Below are 27,753 nucleotides of genomic sequence, written 5' to 3'. Positions count from 1 at the left end.
TATAAAATGAATGGGCAAAGGAAATGGCAAACCACTGTAGTATCTTTGCCAAGAAATGGGGTCATGAAGAGTTAAACATGACTAAATACAACTGAACAACTCATATTTTTATCTTTTAGCAAATTGGCACAATGTCCAAATAGGATGAGAATATTGGCAGTATAAGTTATCTCTCTCATCCTCTATTATTCAGATGACCAAGGGCTTCCCATTCTTCTCTATTGCCTAACTTTATTAACACTACAAAACTACAACCAGCTACAATCATGATGCTAAAACTTGGTGGTCAGTACCACACTTTTGCATCTATTTAGGAATGTATCAATATATTAATTTGTTTCTAGCCTTGGTTACTGTAGAATATTCCCATTAACTTTCTGACCCATCCAAAAATGATTGACTTAGAGAAAAAGCTTGGTATTGTAGAAAAAAATAAAACCAAAAAACATCAAATACTAAATTTGGAAAAAAGGAAGCCTCATTATGGCCAAGCTAGCTTTAAGACTTATTGGAAACCAAGGGAAAATCATCATATCACAGAATCATGGATTTTTATTTGGATAGGACCTTAGTGATCATCTAGTCCAACTTTTTAATTTTACAGAATAGGAAACTGAGCTCTACAGCAGTGAAGTGATTTCTTTTCAAGATCCCATGGCCACCAGTAGGTCGAACCAGGATTTGTATTTAAGGAACAAAACAAAATATACTTTCATTATAGATCGTCACATCTATGTGCTGATAGGAAACAGATATCTAAGGATGTCTGACTGTTCATACCTAGATGGATGTCATTCACTTGCCAGTTGTTCATTTTAAGAACAAGTTCTCTTTTGTCCACATGAAGATCCAGAATACTGTAATATGATGTCTTTTGTAAATTTCTTATTAATGTCTGCTTATTTCAGTAGTCATTTCCTGATATGCCCACTTCAATGGCTTCCAATATAACCAAAAGTCAAATTACCTGACAGCATGACCACATGTGACAATTGATGGAATATCTCAAATATTTCAGTCTCTCTCTCTCACTTCTCTACTGACAGGACGATGCTTGCTTATGATTACTATATTCAATGACTACATCATTGTAGTCATCAAATAGTGTTCTAGTTCTATTTACTTCATTTAAGAATTATTTACGATTTTTCAGAAATAGGATGCAATGTTGAAAAATATATCAAATAAGTTAAAAGGGAAAAATTAATACAATAAACATTCTATATAGCCATCTTATTGGGAATGCCCTAGTAAATGATATTTCCCTCAAGATGCTGACACCAATATTAAAATAAACAATTAAAAAATCAAATGTTTACCCTTGTGAACTATTAAATATATACGAATAATTTTCTACACATAAAACATTTTATTATTTATAATTTATAAAAAGTATTTATAATTTTTAAAAAAAACATTTTTTCTGGTTCTTAATAATGAGATCATTTTAGCATAAGCTTTAATTGCTAAAGGGTGACATACATCTACTGTTTGGTAGTCAACAAATCAGCTCAAGAGCAAACATGTACTGCCATTTCAAGTTTTGTCAGCTTTGAGGAGATGCAGACTTACAGTAAATGTGGAAATCCATTTTCAAGCCTGCCACTCAGCTTTCTATTAAACACAGCTGGTGGCACAGTGTGTAGAGCACAGGGCATGGAGTCAGGAAGACCTGAGCTGAAACCCAACCTAGACACTTACTATCTGTGTGACCCTGGGCAAATCACTTAACTTCTGTTTGCCTTAATTTCCTCTGCTGTAAAATGGGGATAATAATAATACATACCTTGCTGGGTTTTTGTGAGATCAGATGAGATAACATTTGTAAAATTGTGCTTAGCACAATACCTGGTACATAATAGCTGTTATATAAATGCTTATTCCCTTCCCCTTCCTCCTGATTCACCCTTCAAGAGAAAGATAAGATAGTAGCAAAAAGCAAGTTAGCATGAATGTGAAAAGTATATAAAGATGAAGAAACAGTATCAGCTATGTAAGACTTATCCATGGTCATATATGATTCAAACCCAGGTCATCTTCATTCCTAGAAAAATCCCTGGTAAGCAATAACCTCAAGTTACCTCTGCTTCAGAATCTTCAGAAATGAGAGATCCGGTACCTGCCACAGCAGCCCATTACACTTTTCAATGGTCTTGAATGTTAGGAACTTCTTTCTTATGTTGAGCAAAATTTGCTGCCCTATAACTTTTACCTATATCTCTTCCTTCTTTGTGGATGAACAAAGCAGAATAAATTGAATCCTTTCACATGACACCCCTTCAGAAGTCTATATAGTCATGTACTCTTTAAATCTTCTCTAGACTGAAGGTGATCATTTTCTTCAACTAGCCTTTATAGGACATAGACTCAAATATTCTGAGCATCATAAGATGCTCAGAACAACTAGCCAATATTATATAGGATCATACACTAGAATTGGAAGAAATCTCAGAGGTCACCTAGTCCAAATCCCTTATTTTATAGATGAGGAAACTGAGGTCCAGGGAGGCTCAGGATCACACGGATAGTATGCTTAATAAATTGGATTTGACCCAAGTGCTCCAACTCCAGAGCTAATTTTTTTTCCAACTTACTATGATATATGAAGATCTAAGGCATTCCTTGGGCCAATACAGGGAATAACAGTGGCACAAATCATTCCAAAACAGTGAATCAGAGCATTATAGAGCTGGAATAAAACTTGGAGGTCATCATTAACCTATTTGATTCACAGCCTTAAATTAACTTTTTGAATGGATTATTACTTTGGAGCAGGATGTCTGAACCATTTTAATAGTATTTGCCTTTAGATGGTAGTAAAATTAATTTTTCGTTTCCTCAGTTCACCATATCTCTCAGTACAAAGGAGATGGTGACTCAAAAGTAAAGAGGGAAATAAATGATACTTATTGCAAGACTATTAATTTGCTACAGAATTGATAAGATTTATTGAGTCAAGTATATTTTACAAAGTTGCATTTCATAGAATTAGCATTTAGCTCCATACTGCATCCTTTATTATTGCTTCATTCATTCATTCAACAAGCATTTACAATTGTCTAGTGTGTGGCAGGTGCTGTGCTACATATGAGGGATATAAAGACAAAAAAAATGAAACAGTTCCTATTCTCAACGAACTTAAAATCTACTAGAAGAAAAAAGTATGTTCAGATAAGGCAATACAAATATTTACAAAGGAAATATAAACACTTTTTTTGTAGTGACAACACTGGTAACTAGGGAGATCAGGAAAAACCTTATGTAACGAGGAACTCTTCTACTCAGTTTTGGAGAAAGCTATGGACTATCTGAAGATGTGGAAGTAAGGAACCTTGCAACAATGAGAAACAATGTGGAAAAATGCACAAAGGAGGGGAATATAATGCTGTGTATGAGGAAAATAGAATGAGTATAGCATATGTGAGGGAATAATTTGTGATCAGGCTAGAAAAGTAGGTTACAGCCAGATTCGAGAAGCTTTTAAATATAAAATATAGGAGCTCACAGATGAAATAGGGAGCCACTGAATCTTCTTGAACAGGGGAATGTTATAGACAGACTTTTGCTTAGAAATAAGAATTAGTATTGTCCTTCCCTGATTAGACTGTAAACCCCTAAGGGTAGGGTAGGCTTTTGTGTTCCATTCTTCACAATGCTTAACAAAATTTTGGGTACAATGCTGAGCTCACAAAATACCTATTGGTTCATTACTTTCTCCTTTGATTCCAGGTGATCCATAAGGATCTTCTAAAACCTCTAAAGATGGTTTGGACTTGGGTTTTTAGAATCCATCATTTTTTTTTTTAAGTCTTGCTTTCTATGTTCTATTGAATTCTTCAGTTGTCCCTTTCCTGCCCTCTGCTGGAAAAGAAGAGATAACTAGGCATTTATTCAAGAGTGATAAGCCTTAAGAGATAACATCACAGCATATAACCATCTCTTTATGTGCCTGGAAGCAAAAATCTGCTTCTTGGCCTCTGTAAACTTGTACAACTTTCTACATACACCTCTTTGCTAACACCAAGGCTAGAAATATTTCCATTCTGTTGAACAGAAATTCAAAGTTTACACAAATGTATGCATGAACATATACATATATACACACATAGATATAAAATATTTACATGTATGTATATACATACACAAATACACATGTGTGTGTGTGTATGTGTGTGTGTGTGGTGTCCCTAGTATAGTATTTTTAGCATTCATCAAGAACAAGGACTATCATTTCCATAATATCTATTCAAGTATGGATTTTTTTTAATACTTCAAACAAATAATGTTCATCCCCATTCAGTTCACAAATTTCTATATCTAAGCAAACACAACACTGTGAAAGAAATTTATCAGCCACGCAAGAAATGCTCTTTGTGACTTTGGGTAACACACCATTGACTAGCAGTGCTTGAAGGGACATTAGAGACCATCAAGGGTACATATTTGATAAGCATGATTCCTATAGTTTTATCTAAGTAATTGATAAAAAAAGGCCAATATTGCTGCACCAAGTGTATATCCCTGGACACTCCACTGGAGATATCCCTCCCACTTGACGAGGACCATGAATATCATTGAAGCAATCATGCACTAGACTTGAAGTCCAGTGATTCAGGCAGCGCATCATGCACTGAATTGTACTTTCTACTAAGCCATATTTCTCCATCTTGTTCTCATGAATAACATGAGAGAATTTATGCTTTGGTAAAGTAAAGCTCAACTCTAACTATAGAATTCTGCTAACACAGCATTCTAATAATTTTGTCACACAGGATAATTAGGCCACCCTGAAAAAGATTCAAATGAAGCCATTTTGGCTCTTTGTGACAACTTATTCTTTTTGTAGATGTTCTCTAACAACCCACCTTATAATGTATCATAGAATTTTGTTAGGAATAAAAGTCATCCTCCCTAATCTATGTCCTATCATTTACAGATTTCATTGTCTTCCTTTTAGAAAAACTCAAGAGCAAGTTTGCCTTTATCCAGTCCTTTGTACTCTCCAATATTCCACAAGTTTAAAAAGATCGTGACCAGTCATTTAGCATTCATATTTGCCAATAGAGATAGGTGGTACAGTGGATAAAATTTTCGGTCTAGAGTCAGGAAGACCTGAGTTTAAAACCAGCCTTTAATACTTGTTGGCTGCATGGCCCTGGGTAAGTCACTTAACCTCTGTTGGCCTCAGTTTCCTCCACATTGTAAAATGTGGATAACAGCAGTACTTTCCTCACAGGGTTGTTGTGAACATCAAATGCGATTGACTTTGTAAAGTATTTAGCATAGTTCCTGGAATATAATAGATGTTACAAAAATGTTTATTCACTTTCCTTGTTCCCTTCCCCAATTCTTGGCTTGAATTTTTTTTTTTTTAGTTTTGGTTTTGCTTTTTTTTGGGGGGGTAGGCAATGGGGTTAAGTGACTTGCCCAGGGTCACATAGCTATAAGTGTCAACTGTCTGAGGCTGTATTTGAACTCAGATCCTCCTGACTCTAAGGCCAGATCTCTATCCACTGTGCCACCTAGCTGCCCCTTTGACTTGAATTCTTCAAGGCCATCTAGTTGCTCTCCTATTACCTCCTTAATTATCTTGGGTAACACATATTTTATTTGCCATATTTATTCTGTTCTTTCAAGTCCAAATTTAATTTTTCTTGGCAGAGAAAATAGGAGGGAAATAAGAATTGAAAACCAAATTTTAATAGTCAGAATTATAGATTATGAGCATTTGAAGGGCCCTAAGAGTCATCTTATCCAATCTATACATGAAGGTACCCCCATTCTGACCCCCTACCCCATATTGGCTTTGTAGCCAGAAACACTAGATTGAAACAGTGCCTCTTTTTAGGTATTTTCAGAGAGGGAGAACGTTTTGTTCATTGACAAAATGGACACTATGAAAGGTAGCCATCCCCCCCTCCCTGTTAGGCCATAAAACCCCAGGAATAATGTTTGGAGTTTTGTACTAGTCTGTCTTGTCTGATCTTTTTTAGTTCTATGCACAGGCAGTCTGATCTTTAATTCAAGTTATGATGACCTTGGATTAGAGGACTGATGTTGTTACTAGCCCAACAAAAAGGACCTGAGAAACCATCATGACTGGTAAGTAAGCCCAAGGGGGAGTTTGGTCTTGGAACTTGGTGGAACTGTATTATATTGGAACTGATATAAACTGTGAACCTAATCTCCTTGTCCCCAGAGATGAAGGTTGTATAAGAAGGAATCGTGCCTCCTCATGTGTTTGAGGGTATGTTTGTGTATTTATTTTTGCTAAACCTTTGAAGTAAGTATTACTTTGTAAAAACAAATCTGACTATTAAGTCCCTGTGTCAGAAGTCAGCTATTTGTTCCACCAGTCTAGATGACTCCATTAAAACAAACAAACCAAAAACCTTGTTTTAACTTTGAGTACATGGCATCATAAGATAGTGGGTGAGTAGGTTCCCTAATCCCATCTTGTCATGATTACATGAACCAACCTGAGGCAGCACTGACTCCATCTTCTTATTTGAAATCTGGACCAATCAAGGCTGGAAATTGCCTAATCTTGTGTATAAAAAGAACAACACAGAACAAATGCTCTGCCAACACATGCTGCCTTGGTGTAGTGACAGTTTTTTTCTTATTTCCTGAGTTTGCTTTAATTGATCAGGGCAAGGGTGTAACCTGGGGTTATCGTTGGTGCTTTCGACAATTTTGAGGACCATAAAGGGATTAGGGCCCTTCATTCTTGTGGCTCTCACTTGAGGAGTCCAACTGCTTCTCTTCAGCCAGCAGAAGGCCTTTGCCCCAATCCAAGTTGGTGTAGACTCCTCTGGTCTCCTCCGGTAAGTCAGACATGAAATGATTTTAGAATTAAACTCCCAAAACTCAGAAAGGAAAAGAAGAAATAGGTCCCAAACGCAAATTTTAATTCTTCTCATTTGTGCACAAAGAAATGGAACAGCACTCATAGGGGAAGAGGCAAGGTAAGAAATGGGCTTGCAGTGCATGAGAGTATCCCCTCATTTACTAGGGAATATCAATATGGAATTAGGATGTGCAAGCCTCCTACTGACTCCCATTTAGGCAATCTGTTAAATCTCAGGTCAAGGAAACCCTGCCAGTTTATATCCACTTGAGCTTCACTGCTAAGTAGGGACTGGGAAAATTGTGCCTAGCAAATTTGTCCAAATAAAAGACAGTTCTCTGAATTATTGTCTGCTGCACAAGTTAAAAACCAGCCTTGAAAAACTAGAGCCTAGGGGAAGAGAAAAAAAAAAGAACAAAGACCATGACACTCTTAAGAAATCACTTTCATAAAGAAAACTAGAGAAGAGGAAATAAAGATTTTGGTGGTTCCCAGAAAGGGTCAATGCAGGCAATGAGGAGGGATTGATGGGGCTTCCACTTCAGAAGTTCTCTAGCATGTACAAGGTCATTTTAGCTAGGAGAACTTTGGAGGGGAGCACTTCATCCCTCATAGAAACTATGATGAGACAGCACTGAAAGGAAGTATAGAAGGGCAGGGAAGTCTAATGAAGCCTGAAACAACTCTGTCAGCTGTAGGCAACATTAATCAGGGACTTATTCTCACTAACTTTTGATTAGATTTTCAGTGGGAAATAAGAAGGACAAACTATGAGATTCTTTCTCTCTTCCTTCACAAACTTGACCAGGCTAGAGATCAAAGAGATAAAGACAGACAAGAAAAGGAAGGAAATATTTTTTCCTGGGTGTGTAGATATTTATGGCATTATAAACTAGAGACTAAAAATGTAACTGAAATGTATTATCTTTTCTGTAAATTTCCAAAATATGATTTAAAGACTTTTGTAACTGCTAAAATACCTTAATGGAATTTTGGAGGTTTGCAGCTAGGATTAAGATTGAGGGCAAATAGCACATGCCTCTCTCACCCTCCTGGAGAATGATAGATACATTTTGTTCCAGTAATCCCATTACATTCTAGATATGCCTACAGACACTTTGCTAAGGGAGTAGAGAACTATTAGCTGGGTTTCAAATGCCAAAGTAGTATGTAAGAAGAATAATTGTCTGGAACTCAAATGGTCTCAAGAATTGTCCTTTTCTAAAGCCTATAAATTTGGACTGCCAGACTACCTCTCAGTATCCTCTATTCCAAAAACCTATCAACATGCATCAGAGCAGTCATGAATACTGGAAGAGAAGACTTGATCTGTCCAATCACAGTTTCTACCTTCCAGGCACTAGTGCTTGCCTGTGGCTGCTAAGCGTATTTCAAAGACTAGGATTCCTAAGTTAGACTTTCCCAGCTAAGAGATGGTAGCATTCAGATCACCAAAATATTTTCTTCAGAAGAAATGGCAGAAACAGAAGTCAGCATGCCCTCTCTGCCCCAGGGAAGAGTTCCAAATCAAGGGATTGCCTTGTGGCTTACCTTAAGTTCAAGAGTTGCCAAGCCCTCTCTTTGGGGAAGCTAGGTGGTGAAGTGGATAGAACACCAGCCCTGGATTCAGGAGGACCTGAGTTCAAATCTGGCCTCAGACACATACCACTTACTAGCTATGTGACCCTGGGCAGGTCACTTAACCCCCGTTGCCCAACCAAAAAAAAAAAAAGTTGCCAAGTTTGGTAGTTCAGGGATAAATCTTTGGATCTTCTTCTGAGAGTAGGGAATTTCCTGAAACAGGAATATTGCATGCCTTGGAGAAAGAAGACAAAACTACTCTTTGAATTCCTAATATCCTAATTTGTGAGTTAATCCAGAAAGTAATATAGGGTGGGTGTCCCAAAAGTCTTTGTGTGGTTTAAAGCATTGAAATTTAAGCATTAAAGTTTAAAACTGAATCAATACTTTGAGAATACTCAGTATTAACTGTATAGGCCCAATGTGAAGGAGACTGAATATACAAGAACCCTTGAGAATTTATGCTTCTAGGAGAAATTCAAACTACAGAGTAGCACTAAAAGTCTGGGACAGAAGCTATAAAGGCTAGGGAGTCACCAGAATGCCAAAGTATTGACCAGATGGCAACCCCAAGTTCATTTTCCTTTACTGATAGGTTATCCCAATTTTTATATATTTTGTATGAAAGGGAAATAGGTTGTCGTGTGACAATTACAGGTCTTTCTCTTAGTCATTGTTGGCAAGATAGATTCTTGAGGCATGGGAGACACCAGCAAATGACCACCCAGCATGATGTGCCTGCATCAAAGTAGTCACTGTTACTCTATGAGCAAAGCAGAATTGCAGTAGCTCAAAAGATGCCAAAATTTAGAGACATCTCCATTCCAGATGTTCATATGGACTATTTGTGTCTGATCTGTGGTAGAGCCTTTCAAGCTCATATTAGTCTGATTAGCTGCAGTTAAAATCTCTGCACATTGACCTTAACATAATGATGTCATTTTGGTCCCCTTTGAGTAAGAAGGACGACTACCACCCTGTGCTTTGTATTTCCTTAGCATAAATTGTAAGCTTCTTCTACAATTTGTGTGGAGTGAATTAAAGGCAGTTCTGCTAATCATTAGTTATTTTCAGTGCTTGCATAGTGCTATGAAAGAAGACGTCATATGAGCTCTATTGTTGTTGTTTGGCCTTTGTTCTTGAAGTGGACCATGGCATCAGGAAGTTGATGTACAGACTTGCAGGTGAATTGGATTTAAGTGAGGCAGGGCTGTGCAAAGTCACCAGCCTCACTCTGCCCTCTGGAGCCATCTGGGTCCAGTGGCAAGATACAGATCAGGATGACTAGAGATGGCCCCGGATGAAGTGGGAGAGACATTGGCCTTTTCAAGCTCAGGTCTTCCCCAGGTCTCAGTTTGTCTGAGGCAATGCCCATTTGGTGATCAAGCCTAGGTAAGAAATGAGGCAGAGAATGGCCTCTTTTACCTAGTCAAAAAGAAAAAAAAAGAAAATCATTCTGGGAGGTGAAGATTCTCAGGGTTTCTGGCCAAAACAGAAAACAATTACTATTTACACTCACTCTGAATTATCAGAGCCCAAACAATGGCCAAATGAGGTTTGGTCTGGGACTTATTGTTGGCCAATCAATGAGAGCCAGTGTGATTTGGATTTAAGACATTGTCCTTAAAAAAGAAATCTAGTCTTTAACCCCCAAAATATTTTGGGAGGTTTCAGTGATCAAAATTTAGATTCCTTTGGGCAGAGCACCTACAGGTAAGAGCATGATTCCCTATATGCACAGTGGGAGAGGAGGAAGGAAGGAAGGAAGGAAGGAAGGAAGGAAGGAAGGAAGGAAGGAAGGAAGGAAGGAAGGAAGGAAGGAAGGAAGGAGCTGCATTGCCCAACTGAAACTGGCCAGTTGAGTCCCCAGTGGGGCAGCTACTAATACTCACTTTGTTGCTTGTCCTTCATTCTTGAAGAGGACCATGGCATCAGGAAAGTGATGTCATGACTTGCAAAAGAATTGAATAAGCTCTATTATGAATATATTAGAGATGTTCCTGGAATAATTCTATGTGGAACCAATGGACCAAGAGGGGAAAAAATTATTTTCCTAACTCCCAGGATTGGACCCATTTCATATAAGTGTATAGTCTTAGAGAGTTCAAGGCTGTGGGTTACTTGTGAAGATTCTGAAACTCTGGCTCAGAAAAACTGAATTACTTACCCACTGTCTTAAAAAATAGAGCTAAGATTAGAACCTACATTTCCTGGTCTCCAGTACTATTCTGGACATCCCTCTGTGATGATACAGTGTACCTTTGGTTCATTATTCATTGCTTTTCTTTTTGACCCTCTTCCAATCTTTCTTCTATACTCCCTGGGTTATTAATGATCTCATGATGCCCCATTGATCCATGGGATGGCTGGCTTTCCTTGAGTGTTAGAGAGGCATTAGATCAGCCACATCTGAAAGCCAGCCTTCTTTCTCTAGCTGCAGATTGATCCTAAGTATTTAGTCCTGCTCCCAACAACGAAGTAATAGGGAGGAGCTGGGTACTATTAATTCACCTCCTCATTAAAACGTCCACTAATCAGTGTTGCCTTATGTTTGGCAGGGAAGGTCTAAATGATGCACTGTCAGGACAACCAGAAGGAAGACTCACAAAGGTTTAAAAGATGCTGTTGGCCCTCAATCTACATCTTTGGCACAAACGGAGGTTAGTTATAAAACCCCTTTGTTACCAGGCTTTATGCCCCTGCAAATAAAGGATATATTAATTGGAGAATTGCCTCAATCTGCCCTTTGTTAAATTCTGACTGAGGCATTTGAAGGAATATTTGAAGTCCATTGAAAGAACCATGAAGCCCTAATAGTGAGGCCCTGAAGAATGATTTGAGGAACCTAGAGCAATGAAAACTGACATAAGGACTCATCCAGTGCCTATGCCACACTTGGAAGTGAACTTGGTGGGAGCAATTTGATAAAGAAAAACTCTTTCAAATTTGGGACCAATTGCCCTAGGGATTGAAGTGGTATTAGAGAGAGTGTAGCCCCAAGTATTAAAGGAAATGTTTATACTTCAGTTCTTAAAATATGTTCATAATAAATATCCTTTTATAAAAGTAAATTCATGTTAATTGGTTAAGTGATGCTGAAAGGGCTAATCAGTTTGTTAACATGAAAAAGAACCCATTCAAATGGAAATTTGAGCCAATACCATTGGACTAGGGGACACACTTATGGGTTGCCCTAAAATTCTGAGGGAGAGATATTACTGGCCTCATTCTGATATAGTGAGATTAGATTCTCACTATATCATCATTATATATCTCACTTTATTATTATTATTATATTATTTTACTATAATTATTGCTATTATTATTCCTTATTATCTACTTATTGTAACTGCAGGCACAATCCTCATTTTGAGAGGCTCTTTTCCTAAATAGAAAAAAAATATTAATTACGATTAATTATAATCTTAGCCTGCATGTTAATTTTTTTTAAATTGAAGTGTGGCCACTTTGTAGCTTCATAAATTTACATCCAGATATTAAACTCTTTTTTCTTCCAACAGTTTCAAGAAGTTTTTTTACCCTTACTCTGAGATAAAAGTAGCTTCTCTCAAAGGTCATTTTCAGGATATTTATTAGTGCCTAAGCTGAATAGACTGTTGTTCCTGAGATAACTACAACCTTCCAGTATTACTTACTATTAATGTCATTGAGTTATTTATGATAGCCATCCCATCATACACATCCTTTCAGGTAACAGGTGACTAATGAAGTTACTGGCGATTTGAAGGTTAATCTCATAGTTTTATTTTTATTTTCTAGTAGTATGGAGGTAATGTTTTCCCCATTTAGAAATCCTTAAATGAATGAAATGTATACAACTTTCGGTTAGAGAGCATTGAATGAATGAATGAAAATATGAATTTAAAAGGCATTTATCAAGTGTTTAATATTTGCCAAGTATTATGTTAGGCACTGGGAGAACAAAAAAACAAACAAACAAACAAAAATATAGAAAATAAGTCCCTGTTCTGAAGATGCTTACATCATAAAACGGGAAGTTGCTTTAAATCTTTGTAATAATAAAGGCGGTCTGGGTTGTCAGAGCCATAGATAAAAGTGATGGGACTGCTAGAATTTCATCTACCTCATTGGGCCTCAACTAACAAGTTACTTAGTTTGCAACTTAAAGATTGCAACAGATAGTCACATAATTGATTGATCAATTTACCAGTTGGGCAGTGTAGTACTGAATTTAGCCACCTGATGGCCCTCCAAATAGATTTCAGTTTACTTCAGTAATGTGATTCTTCTTACCAGCCCGCAGTCTCTCCCAAGAGATGTATGTAGGTGGGTGAATCTGGCACCTAGGTCTATATGAATCTAGGGGTATAGCCTGTGATATGCTCAAAATTACCAAAATAGACTTGAGCATTTCCTTTTTCATTCATACCTCTCATTCCTTAAATTTTTTAAAAGTCTTTTTCCCCCTAAAAGTTCATGTGATTTATTGAAACACCATAAGGTATCTAAAAACAACAGCATAGCATGACACCACAAAACTGTAAAAAGTTTTCAAATAGAAACCAGCTCCACACTGTATACTTCCTCCTAGCCTGTAAAGGGGGAAAAGAAAAGGATTTGGAAAGTTTTATAATTGTGGAGGTTTCCCTCAGAGCGTTCTGAATGAAAAGGGGAGGAGGAAGGAGTAGAGTTGGCATCTCACTCACCATGGCTGTGGTTCATGGCATACTCTTCCTAGACCAATCAGTCCCAAATATGATTCAATCTGCTCCTCTTCCACTCCACTTCTTGCCATCTGCTCTTGGTTTACAGCACCACAAGTCTGCTCACAGGGCCTACTGTCTTCCAGAAGCAATCTCAATTCTTCCTTTATCTATTCCCTCCCCCACAAGTTTAGTGGCATCATTGAGGTATCAAGGAATGAAGAGCCCCTCTGCTTCAGTCGATCAAAAGGGAAACCCATTATGAAGTATGGTTGGATATTTTCTTTTTCCCACACCAAGTCTAGTTAACTTGTTCCAGGAAATCTCTTCCAGGGCAAAGGAAACAGAAATGCAAGGAATCTGGGAAATGAATGTTCTACCACATGTACTAGTTTCATCGATAGGTTTTAAATCAGCTAGGTTTTGGTCCTGGCTTTGCCACTTATTATTTCTGTGACCTTAGACAAAATTTTTAGCATCTATGGGCTTCACTTTCCTACTATGAAAAAAAAAACACATAAATAATATCTAGCATTTACATAGCTCTTTAAGGTTTACAAAACACTTCAAATATGTTATCTTTTTTGATGCTTACAACAATCCTGTGAGGTAGGTGCTTTTATTATTCCTAGTTTACAGATGAGAAAGGTTGAACGACTTGGCTAATGCCATATAGCTTTGTGTGAGACAGAGACCACTACTCAAAATCAAGACAAAGACTTAGATACCTTGAAAGCAGAAAGCAGTTTATTGCTTTCTCATGAGAAAGGGTACCACTCAGCTCCCAGCCAGGGAGTACAAGTTGGTTACAGAAAACAAGCCTTATTTGTACCCTAACTCGAGCTCCTCCTCCCTAACCCCCTTCCCTTTATCCCATTGGCTGGGCTTCAGGGGACACAATCTATTCTGGGAAATCTTCCCCAGCAACAAAAAGGTGGGAAGTTTTGTAAGGGTAAACACTTTAGTTTGGGGGTGGGGCTATCCTTTCTGCTAAGTGCTTTAAAAAACAGGGTGGGGGGGATTGACAAGGTCAGAAGGGAGTGTGTTTCAACAATACAACTAAATTCCTTGAGAAGGCCATCTACAACAGGTGCCTCCAATTTCTCTCCTCTCACTCTCTTCTTTACCTCTTACTATCTGGCTTCTGACCTTATCATTTAACTGAGACAGCTCTCTCCAAATGACCAGTGATCTCCTAATTGCTGCCCTTTGTGAGGACTATTAACCCTTTGAGGAGGCTTCACTTCTGAGAGATCATTTCTCACAGCTTGTTAGTGTTAGGGGAAGGATTTGAACTCAGGTCTCATATGCCTCTGAATTAATTGAAAACACAGCAGGATTATCATTTGGTTTGAAATTGTTGTTGAAAATCTTTCTGAAATTATATCCTTCCAATTCTCTGCCTTACCAACTAGTTTCTTTTGAATGACGCTAAATCTGTCTTACTCTGCCTATAGATGCTTTTCTTTTAGCTAAGTCGAAGACTCACTAATTGACCATAAAATGATGAACTCCCCTCAGCCTGAACTTTGACAAAGAAATTGTCCCGCTGAGTGGACCTGCTCTGGCTTCTGACTCTGCTGCTATTCCTTCATATACTCTGGTTTTTAGTTTACCTCCCCTACCCCTACGCCCACCCCCACCCCCACCCCCACTCCAGTCTGCAGCATGTGAACACTGGCCCTCCTGTTCTTTTTGGCCTCTTGATACCTTACTTATCCATTCTGGAATTTATTGCCCTTGAATTTTGACCCTTATGGTTTAAACTGGGGATTCCCTCAACTCTGTCTTCTTTTTGGAACAGCTTCCCTCAAGCCTCCCTGGTTTGTTTACTCAATTAATGAACTTGCTGATTAAAGCTGAGACACACAGCTGCTAATCTTTGGCATAAGGCCTTTGGCTCAAACTCAGGCCTATACCTGGTTGTGTTAGTTGGTATGTCTCAGAATTTGCCCTCTAAGAAGCCCCATTAGTCTGTGCGGATGAGAATTATGGGGAAGGATGAGGGAGCTGGACTGGCCTGGATAGATTATGCAGTAGAAAAACCTTTTTTTGTCTGAAAAGTAGCTCAGAGGCACCTCTTAACTCTACTCCTTATTCATGACACCTTGGGGAGAAAGTAACATCCTCCAGGTGATCACATTTTGGAAAACTATAAGCTGTCAGTCAACCAATGATGGATTAAGTGAGACAGTCCATTCTGATATATTGGTATGTATTCTTGGGGCATGGCCACTGATTATAAAATATTTATGGGTGATAGAATCAGAGTGCAGATTGAGGCATATATGTATAAGTAATATAGGCATATGTAGTATATGTGTGTTATAAATATATATATATATATATATATATATAACATAGGCACATATAGTATGTGTAATATATAATATATAAGATATATACAAAATTATATAACTAATTCAAGAATTTGTTTTGCATGACCGTTTACCTTTATAATGGTTTTTCCCTTGTTTTCTCAATGAGGAGAGGTGAGTGGAAGGGAAAGAGTTGAGAGCTGAAAATAAAATTGAATTAAAAATAATAACATGACTCAATAATGAAATAAATGAAGCCATGATGAAATTACTTTAAACTTTTTGGAAAACAAACTGGATGATACAAAATGTAAATGCAAGGCAAGGTACTTGCCCTTATTGACATCATGGTCTAGTTGAGAGGACTGCTAAATAAATACTCATAGTTATGATAGACACTATTACAAGTATGATGGAAACGTGAGTAAGATTAAGGGCTGGAATAAGATGACGACTCTTAAGGATCTATGAGAAAAACACTCTTCAAAACAATTTTTTTTTGGCAGGCAATGTATGTCAGAAGAAAGAAACTTTTTTGAGTACTGAGCTTGGCATGTAGTAGACACTTAATGAATATTTGATTGACTGGTTGATTAAGATAATGTGCTTTGTGTGAGACTATGCTAGGTACTAGGAATACAAAGACAATAATTGAACAGTTCTCACCCATAAGGTGATACATTTAGTGTAGTGTTGTGGAAAGTGTACTGAATTTGGAGTCAGCAGATGTGGATTCAAATCCCAGCTCTCCTACTTAGTACCTAATTGACTTTGGGTAAGTCATTTAACCTGTCAGGGGTTCAGTTCCTTATTGGAAAAGTATAGAGACTGGATTAGGTGGCCCCTTAGATTCCTCCCTGCTGTAAATATTGATGCCTCTAATTCTACTCTATGATGACTAATAGATCTTAGAACTGTAAAAGGCTTTAAAAGTTATCTTGTATTACACTGAGACCCACACATGATATTTACTTCTTATATGCCACTTTACATTTCTGGCCTCAGTTTCCTCATTAATAAAATAAAGGAGTTGGACTAAATGATTTCAAGATCTCTTTTGGAACCTAATCTTGTGATGTGAGATTTGCTTGGGTCACTAGCATCAATGTCACTCTTGCCCACTGTGCTTCAATTTCTAAATTGTGTGTCCTTTCCATAATGCCATGTTGCCCATCCCAGTAAACTAGTAAACCTGAGCCTGTAAAGTTAACAACAGTAAGGTCAGAAAATCTGATTAATAATGATAATAAAATAATAAATTAGCATTTATATGGCACCTACTATTTGAACAGCCAATTTCAACTCCAAAAGAGGCATTATTTTTAATAAGCATTATCTTTTCAATCTTTTTGGTATTTGAATCATTCACTTTTGTTTCTAGGCATCTTTTCCTTCATGTATAAACATAGTCAAAATAAATCCTCAGCTGAGAGGAATTAAGCTTATCATCTGTCTTTTGATTCTTTCCTGTTTACCTTTTGGCTCAGCACTCATATCCATATATTCTCTAAAGCAATAAATACATTTTGTTCCATAAGTTTCTTTTTAATATTTTAAAACCCTCACAGAATATTAGAACTAAAGAACTTTAAAGATTTTTTTAAGCAATCCTTACTTTAGCATCATAGCACTATGGATTTAGGACCAGAAGGAATTTAGAAGACATCTAGACCCAGAGAAATCAAGCTATTTTTCCAAGGTCTCACAAGTAACAACAGTATTCAATAACATTTCTGTTTTAGATAACATTTACATAGCATTTTAAGTTTTGCAATGTTCAATGCTGAATAGTTTTTCATTCATGTCTGATTCTTCGTGATCCCATTTGGGGTTTTCTTGGCAAAGTTGTTTGCCGTTTCCTTCTCCAGCTCATTTTACAGATGAGGAAACTGAGGCAAACAGGATTAACTGGCTTGTCCAGGGTCACACAGCTAGCAATTGTCTGGGCCAAATATGAGCTCATGAAAATGAGTCTTCCTGATTCCAAGGCCAGTGCTCTATTCATTGAGCTACCTAGCTGCCCCTAATTGCAAAGCACTTTCCAAATATATCATTTGCTCCTCACAACCCTATGAAGTATGAGCTATTATTATCTTATTAAATAAGCAGCCTATTTATGTAGCTCTTTCAACTTTGCAGAATGCTTTACCTTTAGGTATTACATCATTGGATGCTCCTCACAATGTTAGGCAAATGCTATTATTTCTTCTGTCTGTCTGTCTGTCTGTCTGTCTGTCTGTCTCTCTCTCTCTCTCTCTCTCTCTCTCTCTCTCTCTCTCTCTCTCTCTCTCTCTCTCTTTCTCCAGATGAAGGATCTGGGACTTACGGTAAATTTTTGCTTAGGTCATATAGCTAGTAAATGTTTGAGGCAGGATTTGAACCAGGATCTTCCAAATGACAAGTCTGGCGCTATATCAACTATGCCCCAAAATGACCAAATTTGTTCTTCGTAGAGACAGAGCTGTTTCAATTCAATTCAATTAATTTGATTCAATAAATGTTTATAAGATGACTATTATGTTCCAAGCACTGGGCTAAGCACCATGTATAATAATAAGAAAAAAAGATAGTTTTTGCCCGCAAAAAATGTGCAAATCTACCAGGAAAACAATACACAAAGGGAAGCTAGAAGTGTGGGAGAGGAGAGACACTAAGTGGTACCCCATGCAGGTGCATCTTGTTCCACAAAATTCAAAACAGGAAGAGCTACAGATGGAAAGTGGAAATTTAGCTAGAAGTCTAGATCCCTGCCTTCTATAAAGGATGCTTTTCCATTATGCCAAACTTAAACTCCCTCCCTAGTTTGCTCTAAAGTTTCATGAAGCTCTGGCAAGAAGGCTGGTAATACAAATATTAATATGATGCTAAATAAAAGTTGCATGGCAACACACATGTCATTTTGAGACACAATTTGCATGAAAAATCAATAATTTTCAAAGCAATGATTTCATTCCTCAAGTCTTATAAATTTCCTTGGCTTCACTGACACTAAATTCCAAAGTGACATGTCTTCTTAGAGTGGCAGAGTCTACATAATCAGTCACTTCCCTTAATATTTTTACTAATCTCGATATTGTACTTAGCAATCTTGACTCTCTTGTCATTGACTGTAAAGAAAGCTGACAAGACATTTCCTAATTCAGTGATCATTTTGCTTACTTCAATACATTAAGGAGCCATGAATTCCTTAATGCCAGCATATATATTCCATCACCCATGCAGATGTCAATCCTTCTAAGCCCTTCACAGACAGAAGAAGGAGAAGAAGAAGAAGAAGAAGAAGAAGAAGAAGAAGAAGAAGAAGAAGAAGAAAAAGAAGATTATTTGGTGACTTCTGGTGGTGAACATCACTGAAGTTAATTAGACTGATACTCTTTCAATAGACACAGAATCTATTACAGGGCCAATAGTCAAAGCCTTTCTAGCATGAGGGAGGCTGTCATACCTTGATCTTTATATGTATATATATGTAAACATACATATATACACACACATACATGTGTGTATACATATACATGTGTACACATACATGTATGTGTGTATATATACACCCATATATACGTGTGTGTGTGTGTGTGTGTGTGTGTGTGTGTGTGTATAACTTAGAACTTAGAACCACATTAGTAAAAACAATTAACTAGATATGAGATTTCATCTGTGTAAGGAACTATCAGTGAGGAAACTCTTTCTATTGATACCATAACATCCTCCTCAACACAAGCTTCTTGCTATGTATGAGACTTTGCTTTCTCCACTAGAGGTCCTTCTGTCCTGAAGAAAGTCATCTCTACAAAAAGATGTCTCTCCCTGCTTCCACCACACTTCGTAGTGCTTGTCCACAGGTGGGGGATTTGATAGCTATGATTCTTAGGGGATGGAAAATTTTATATTTTCACTAATTTTTCCACAGCCTAAAACAAACTATATGGAGTAGAAAACTTATGAGGAGGCTTTTAAAATGTTGTTAGCCTTGAGGACTATTTAACTTTTTGTACTACCAGAACAATTACTTTTAATTTGTTTGATTTCACCTTACCTTCCTTGTCTGTTTAATTTTCTCTTAGATTAGTTCTTTTCTTGTCCTGCTGTCACATCACTGCAGGCAGTGATTATGTCAAATTTCATCAGTTGAGGTGATTCAGTACTGACATAGTTTGTCACGGTGTCTTGGGATTTCAGAAATGTTGATTCACAGAGTAAATCTTGGGTTAGCTGATGCATGGTTCTAAGTGGTTCAATCAATCAAAAAGCCACAGATAGTGAGGAAGTCTTTGTCAATTGATGTTTTCTCCCTCATCATCATTAGAATTGAACTTTCTCATAAGAGGTCCATTTTGGGCATTAAAGATTATTATTTAATAGGAGATATAAGGGGATATACTTTCCAATAGGAATTCCTTCAATAGGGGGAGAGAAAAAAGTGGCAAGGAAACAGTAGGGTATTGCCAATAATGTTTTTTTTTAATGCATGAGTCATAATGAAACAAACAGCTGTGTTTCAGCACACCTGTCAAGTCTCAGATGTGATAGTGCATTTTTATCTGCTTTGTGGCTGATCCCAAAATGACAGAAGAAAGATGGCTAAAATGTAATACATTTCTCAAGTACCAACTGTATGCAGAGTCAGCCAATCAATAAGCATTTGGTAAGCTTTATTATGGGCCACTGTGCTAAGCAAGGAGATATGTTCAAAAGATGGCCAAAAAAGAAGAAAAAAAGAGTGCCTGCCATTAAGTCACTTATGTGAGAGACTGGAGTAAAAAACAAAGTTAAGATCTATTTCCTTATCTCAACAAACTTGTAGTCTAGTAGAAAGGTAAGACCAACACCAGTAGATAAAATGCTATCATGTGACAATTACATTACCATTATAAAATAAAAAGGCTATGTAATGCAAACTCTTTTGAAACAGGATCTCAGATCTAGAGCTAGAAGAAATCTGAAGTCTACTACTTCAGCTCATTTATTTAAAAAATAAGGAAACTGAGGCCAGTGACAATGAAATGACTTGCCTGAAGTCATGGTGGTAGTAGCAGAGAAAAAATTTGAACTGAGGTTTTCTGCCTCCAGTCAATGATCTTTCCAGTATATCATATTGCCTCCAAGTAACTTATTTTCAAAATTCATTCTCCTTCTCTTGACCTTATTAAAAGGGTATCTTGGGAATTTGATTGGAAGGCAGGGGTGAGCAATGAGCATATATACGGGCATCTGCTCAGCTTCATTTGTGGAAGAAATTCCATTCAGTTTCTATTCCCATTTTTTACACTTCCAAAAAATATTTCAGAGTTGTAATACCTGGGCATACAGGAACAAAATAACCAAACTGCAATGAAACTAATCTAATAATTTTTCCTGCTTTGTTAACCAAAATGTTGAAAAAGTAGTTGCTGAGAGGGTTGGAAGTGTTTTTTTTTTCCCCCAGTTGGGTCCACAATAACTGAATAGGACTATGGAAGTAAAGCTTATGCTGGGTGTAATACATTGATCCTACTTAGTCAGGAGTATCTTATAGTTACTGAACAACAAAGACAATTTAATAAACTGTAGTCAAAGTATCTACTTGGAAAAACTTCCATCCTGTTTTCCCTGTGGTAATTCTGATAGCAAAAGTCTTGTTAGAAATGGTTTTGGAATGCATTGCAATCTTTGAGATTTAAAACAAAATTATAAACATGAACTCAATGCCAGGGAAAAGATAATTTTAATAAGCACCCATGGCATGCAGATAGCTTTGTTGGGCACTACAAAATAATAAAACTTAAGATAAGCCCTGCCTTCACTGAGTTTGCAGGCAGGTAGGGACCTTAAACACTAACTCATAATTATTCTTCACTTTCAATTCCTTAATGGTAATATGTGCAGATCATAACTCATTCATATCTTCTCATTCTCAATGATTCTTTGGCATTCTTCTTATAATTTATATGTAGAATCTCTAACCAGCAAGATGGAAGCTTCCTCTGGGCCTTATAATATTTCACATTTATCAGTGTAGTACTCACACTTTTCATCTGTTATTCCTTGTTCTCACTACATGACTAGCCCATATCCTTTCCTGATCATTCATTTCCTAAATAATAGGTCTTATGTCAATTTTTAATGAGTAGGTCATCCTTAGAAAGATGATACAGCATAGTTCTACCCACCATAACTTTCCATTGTCCTTTGGAAAGCTTGCAATGCTGATTCTTTAGAGATCATGGTATACTATGATTTGTGGTCATACGGCATCATCAGAAAAATATCGATGTTAAAAAGGCATGTTCTGGTAGCATTTAGCAGCATACAATTATCAGTGAAAGTATTGTAAGTTTCCCAAATGGGATTCAGCTTACTGTGAGGATTTCTCCTTTTGAATTTTTTATGTACAGTAACATCTATACAAGATATGTATATGCACATATGTATATACAAACATATCTATCCATATATGTGTAATATAATAGGCATCATATAATATAATACCAAAGTATTATATATTGTATGTTACATACCATGTATCTACATAATCATATCACATATAACGTATAATATATATCTATTATATGTGTGTATTATAGCTGGCTAACTATGACATGACATGAGTGCTTTGCTTTCATTATCTTTGTGTTTTTTTCCATCGTAGATAATAATAATCATTAACATTTATACGGCATTTTGAGGTTTGCAAAGTTATATACATATTGTATCTCATTTCAAGTGAGATACTGTAATGTGGTTAGCATAGTGATTTCCACATAGTATACCTTTAATAAATGCTTGTTCTCTTATCCTTCCCCCATCTTTTGATTCTCAGAACAACCCTGGGAGTAGGTGTTATTATTATCCCCATTTTACTAATGAGGAAACTCAAAGAGAAGCTATGTGACTTGCCCAGGGCCACACAACAAGAAAGTATCTAAGGCCAATTTGAACTTAAATCTTTGTTACTCCAAGTCCAATGCTCTTATCCAATAGAGCATCTGGAGTTCTAGTGTAATTTATTTCAAGTGACCACGTATTTCATTGAAGAGGCCCTGCAGTATTCTGATGTTTCATTCAAAAAGTACATTTCAATTCACACAAAGGATCACCTGGTGAGCCTCACAATCTCTAGGAGATCTCTATGCCAATTTGAACTTCGTGCATATGTTTCTACATGGTATATGAGGCCAGCATTAAAGGATGAATTGTTAAAGGAAGAGGGAGAAAGAATTCCAGGTAGAGAGAAGGAGATGAACAAAGGCAAAGAGGTCAAATGGTATAGAACATTAATAGGGAATACAGGGCAGTACGATTTTGCCACAGCAAAAGTGTGTAGAGGAGGAATCAGGCATTAGCCAGGCAGTCCTGAATAATGCACTTTCATGAGAAACGTTTTTGTAACTCTTTAATGTTTATTCTACATTTGAATTTTCAGGTATAACCTTCCAAAAGCCGATGTTATATTATGCGCCTGGTATGTCCAGTTGTGCTAAAGCAGAAGGTCCATCTGTCATTTTCAACCAAATTGAATGACAACCTGTAGACAACTCCCCAAAATTGCACCACTTATTTCAAAGCCAGGAATGTAGCATTGTTTTTAATGCCAAACAGAAGCACTGTAGGAACAGCTTCCAGACTTAGTAAAGGGAACAAGGCCAGCAGCAATATGGATAATATTGGCCCAAGAAAGCCTGGGTACCTGATCTCTAGGAAATAGGTAATGGAATGTGATACTAAGTGCCAGTTGCTGCTTCCTCCTCTTGCCACTACACTCAAGCTCGGGGAGGGGGTAAGGGAGAGCTTCAAAATGATCATCTCAGGTGTGTACTTCCTGTCACCAAACCCTGGGCCAAATGCCATCTGAAACAACAACTATAGTGACCTTGACTGACCCAAACCAATTTCCCAGCATACCCTTGTAATGCACAGATAAGGAACAGCCGAAAAGCCTTTGTAGAAACTTTGAAGAATACAGAATACACACATGCAGACTATTGTCCACTTCTCTCCCTCCCCTAGAGAAAGAGCTGAGCCACACAAGCTACACAAGAAGTAAAGAAGTGGAACAGACTCCAATATCACCCTGTGTCCTTGACTTAGTCCCAATTTGTTATTTCTATTTCTTGCTTACATGGGAAAAGATTAGCTGGGAAAAGTATAAGAGATAGGTTTGTGCAGAAGAAGGAGGAGATTAAGGATGAGGAATTATGTGAATTGGTGGGCTTTGGAGCTGTGAACAAGGTCAGAGACTGAATCTGGGGAGTCAGTCACTTCACAAGCATGCATTAACCACCTATTGTGTGCCAGGCACTGTGCTAAGAGCTGAGGAACCAAAAAGGAAAAAAAAAACAGTTCTGGCCCTGAAAAAGTTTACATTCTAATGGGGGGAGAGCATGCAAACAGTATATACCTACAAAATACATAAAAAATAATATCAAGGGGAAGACACTTGCAGTGAGGGTGAGGAGGAAAGACAAGGGCAAAAAAAAATAAGGAAAATGACAAGCATAAATCTCTGAGGCATAGAAGGAAAAAAAAACACAAGAAAAAGGAGGTAGTCGTTAAGACAAAGGAAGAGAAGATGGCAAGGAGCTAATAACAATGACAACCACCAGTACCATAACAAAAAGTGACTTTTAAGATAGTGCATTAAAATTTGCTCAAAAATTTACATGAGCTATAACTTGAGGTGGTGGATAAAGAAAGAGCTGGCTTCAAAGTTGGGAAGACCTAGGTTCAAGTAGCGACCCACAATTTAAGAAGCACTGAAGGGGTTGTGAGTAGAAAAATGCTTAAGAAGCCCTGGCCTAGACAATTCTCTAAAACCAAAAGTTGTAGAATGCTTGGAGATATACATGGATAGAAGGAGTTTCCTTACTGAGAGTTCCTTAAATCAAAGAAATCACTTATCCATCATGGTGATATATCTATAATTTAAATTTCTTCTATTTTTTCTATGCATGTTTTTAATTAAAAAAAAATTACCTTAGTAGACTAAAGCCTTTAAAAACCACCCAGATCAAATCTCCAATACTACAGATCAGGACATTGAGGCTCTATGGGATTTAATGACCTGCTCATGGTCGATTGCCTAGTAAGTGCCTGGACCTGAACTCAATTTTCCTGATTCCAAAAATATCAACTTAAATGATAATCAAAAACACTAACATTTCACTAGACAAAGCATGTTACAGTTTACATTTCTTAAAGATCATTTCTTCTTGAAAGTTGTTCTGAAATTCCTGCAAGATTTAAATCAAGATCTTCCTGGAAACTTCTTTGTTGCTGCATCCATTTGTTCTCTGGGTATACTGAATAAGCATTCACTGACTTGGGGTTTGATTTCCTGGGAAGAGCTCCTTTTCACTGCTTTTAAAATGATGATAATAGGAATAATCACATCTGATGACTCTATTAACATACTTCTTAGAAGGAGTGCTAACTTTATGTGACATGGAGATCTGGAATTAATGAGTAATTTGAAGTTAAGTGGGTTCAGTTTGAATTCATAATTTTGCAATTCTGTTGGTATTCTGGGATGGTGCCATAGACAATGTTGTTGCAGCAAGGGGGACTTAAGAGGGAAAAGCTGGATATATGACTGATTGTTTTTTCAGACCTGTGGAGAATGGGTTTTGCTTTGCCACAACTCTGCTATATAAGGTCTATATATCTGATTAGCACTCAAATCATCACATATGCCTCTACGAAAAGCATGGATTAGCTGAATAGGGTATTATGGACCTGAAGTAACAACCAGTAGCCAGTCAAAGAATTCTTAGGTACGTCCGCAATTCATGGGCCTGCTCTGAAGGATCGCAAGCCTTCTGAGGGCAGGATGGTGATCTCTCGTGAGGTGAGGAATAAGGTATTGCCTTTGGTTTAGATATGCTAGTTATATAAGAATTTAGATTCATTCTTCATTTTAATTATTATGATTCCTGAGTTCCTTGTTTTGATGCATTCTAGACCCAGGAACCCAGAAGATCTGGATTAAAATCCTGCCTCTTGCACCAGCCACATAACTATGATATATCACATCATATCTCTGAGCCTCAGTTTCCTCAGGTATAAAATGGGAATAAAAATAATATCTACACATTGGATTTCTGTGTGATACAAGTGGGATAGTGACTATAAAGCACATTGCAGGCATTTAAAATGTTCTACAGCTCTCTTCTCTCATTATCATCTCCAACATTGGTATTGTTATTTTTACTAATCGCTCCAGTTCTGACTGTTGACAACTACTCTGCTTTGCCAGGGATTGGGTTACTGATGTGGCATATAAAAAATTCGAGAGATATAGTTTCTGGGTAATTAATAATTTTATTAATGATGGCTAGCAGATAATTGAAAAAATAGTCATTTGACTTTCATAAACCAAAGATCCTTTCAGGGGATTATTGAATGTTTAAAAAGCCATGTCCCTGAGGATGGAAATCAACTCTGACTGGTTAACAATCAATGACGGGTGGACATATTAATGAGGAGATGGACAAAAAGTCTTCAACTCCTCCTGCAGACAATGTGACTTAGTCATGAGACTCAGCCATCTTCAGAAATCTGGGCAAAAGAATCTATCTCTATCCAGACTTGGCTGGTTGGTGTTCCCTTCCATAAGCTGGGTCACCCCAAACTCTAATGAAAGGCTCCAAGGACAGACAGGGGCTTATTTCCTAACGGCAAAATCTTGCTTAGACTGGATTCTGTTTGTAAGGTCTCCTTCTTGGGTGGATTCCCACCGAAGCTAGAAAGGCTTGTACCCCAAGGATTTGGACCTTTTCAACTATCAGCAATGTCCTCTCAGAGACTGCCTAAATCACCTATAGGGACTTATTTCTGAATGAGGAAATGGGAAGGGAAGATCCTAGTCTTAATTAATAATATGAGAGAAATAATGATTTCTCTTATAGGATTTCATCCTTCCCAAGGTGTTCTCATACATATTGTATTGCCCAGACAAAGATCTTCTTCCCACTCTTCTTGTAATCAGTCCATTTCAATTCACCATCCATGCAATAGATGTGTGGGGATCACTGAGTTAAAAGGACCATAGATATAGAAGATACTTTGAAGAATTTCTACTTCAACTCCATTTTATAGATTCTTTTATGTGTTGTTTTCCTCCTTTAGAAAGTAAGCTTGTTGAAAGCAGGGACTGTCTTTTTTTCTTGAATTTGTATTCTAGTGCTCAGCACAGTGTCCAAAGATGTTAAGTGATTTGCCTGTGGCCACAGAAATAGTAAATGTCAGAGCAAGGGTTTGAACTCAAGTGCTCTGACTTAAAAGCCAGTGACTTTTAGGTTTGACCTCAGTGATTCTTTATAGATTAAACTAAACAAGGGGGAGAGAGGAGGAATGTAGGAAGGAAAGGAGGAAAGACATTGTTTTGAAGAGAAATTGTCTGATTTTATTAACATAGAAAATTAAATATTAGATATTGTTTTAGAAACAAAAGCCTAGCCATTGTATACATTAGAGAGTTAGGTAATTGGACCTGTGATTGCATTTGTGTAAGAAACTCCTAGAAGTAGAAACTCCTTTTACCAATGCAGAGTTGGTCTTCCTTCACAACCTATTTTCTTTTTTTTCCCCTTTTTCCTTTCTTTATTTGCAACATGGCTAATACAGCAATACATTTTGCATGTTTTCATATGTATAGTGGGTATAATTGCCTTCTAAATGAGGCTGGAGGAAGGGAGAGAATTCAAAACTCAAAAATAAAAAAAATAAGGAAAGTTAATAAAAAGTAATAGCTGACTATGGCACCAGGTAAATTACAGGAACTAAAAGAATATGAAAGAACTATGGGAATTTCAATCATTACTATTTTTTATTCCATTCACTTGAGAAGCATTGAATAATTTCCTACTATGTGCTTGGCACCATTGGTACAAAGAGTAAAAAAAATATTATTTTATATCCTCAAGGAACTTACATTCTATTCATCAATAGCAGAAAAGAAAAGAGAAGATCATAGTAATAGAATACAGGAAGAGAAAGCAGATATTAGAAAAATCTAGGTGTGCCAGTGAGTAGAGTCCTGGACCTAGAGTCAGGTCATTTAACTTCTACCTCATCTATAAAATGGAGATAATAACAGAATCCAACTTCCAGGGTGTTGTGAAGATTAGATGAGATATTTGTAAAGTACTTTGCAAACCTTAAAGGGCTGTATGAATACTAGTTATTATTATTCTTTTTATCATGTAATTCCATTCAATAATTACTTATTACAATTCTCCTATATGTAAGGCAATGTTTTAGGGGCTAATGATGCAAGTGAAATCTTCTTTCTCATTCCTCTCATGCCTTTTTCTTCTCCTCTTATTAATTAATTTATTTTTAG

The sequence above is a fragment of the Phascolarctos cinereus genome, unplaced genomic scaffold (assembly GCF_003287225.1).
Source record: "Phascolarctos cinereus isolate Bilbo 61053 unplaced genomic scaffold, phaCin_HiC Scaffold_726;HRSCAF=1367, whole genome shotgun sequence".
NCBI classification, from domain to species: Eukaryota; Metazoa; Chordata; class Mammalia; order Diprotodontia; family Phascolarctidae; genus Phascolarctos; species Phascolarctos cinereus.
The sequence above is the reverse complement of the archived record's forward strand: the minus strand, read 5'-3'. Positions refer to the sequence as shown.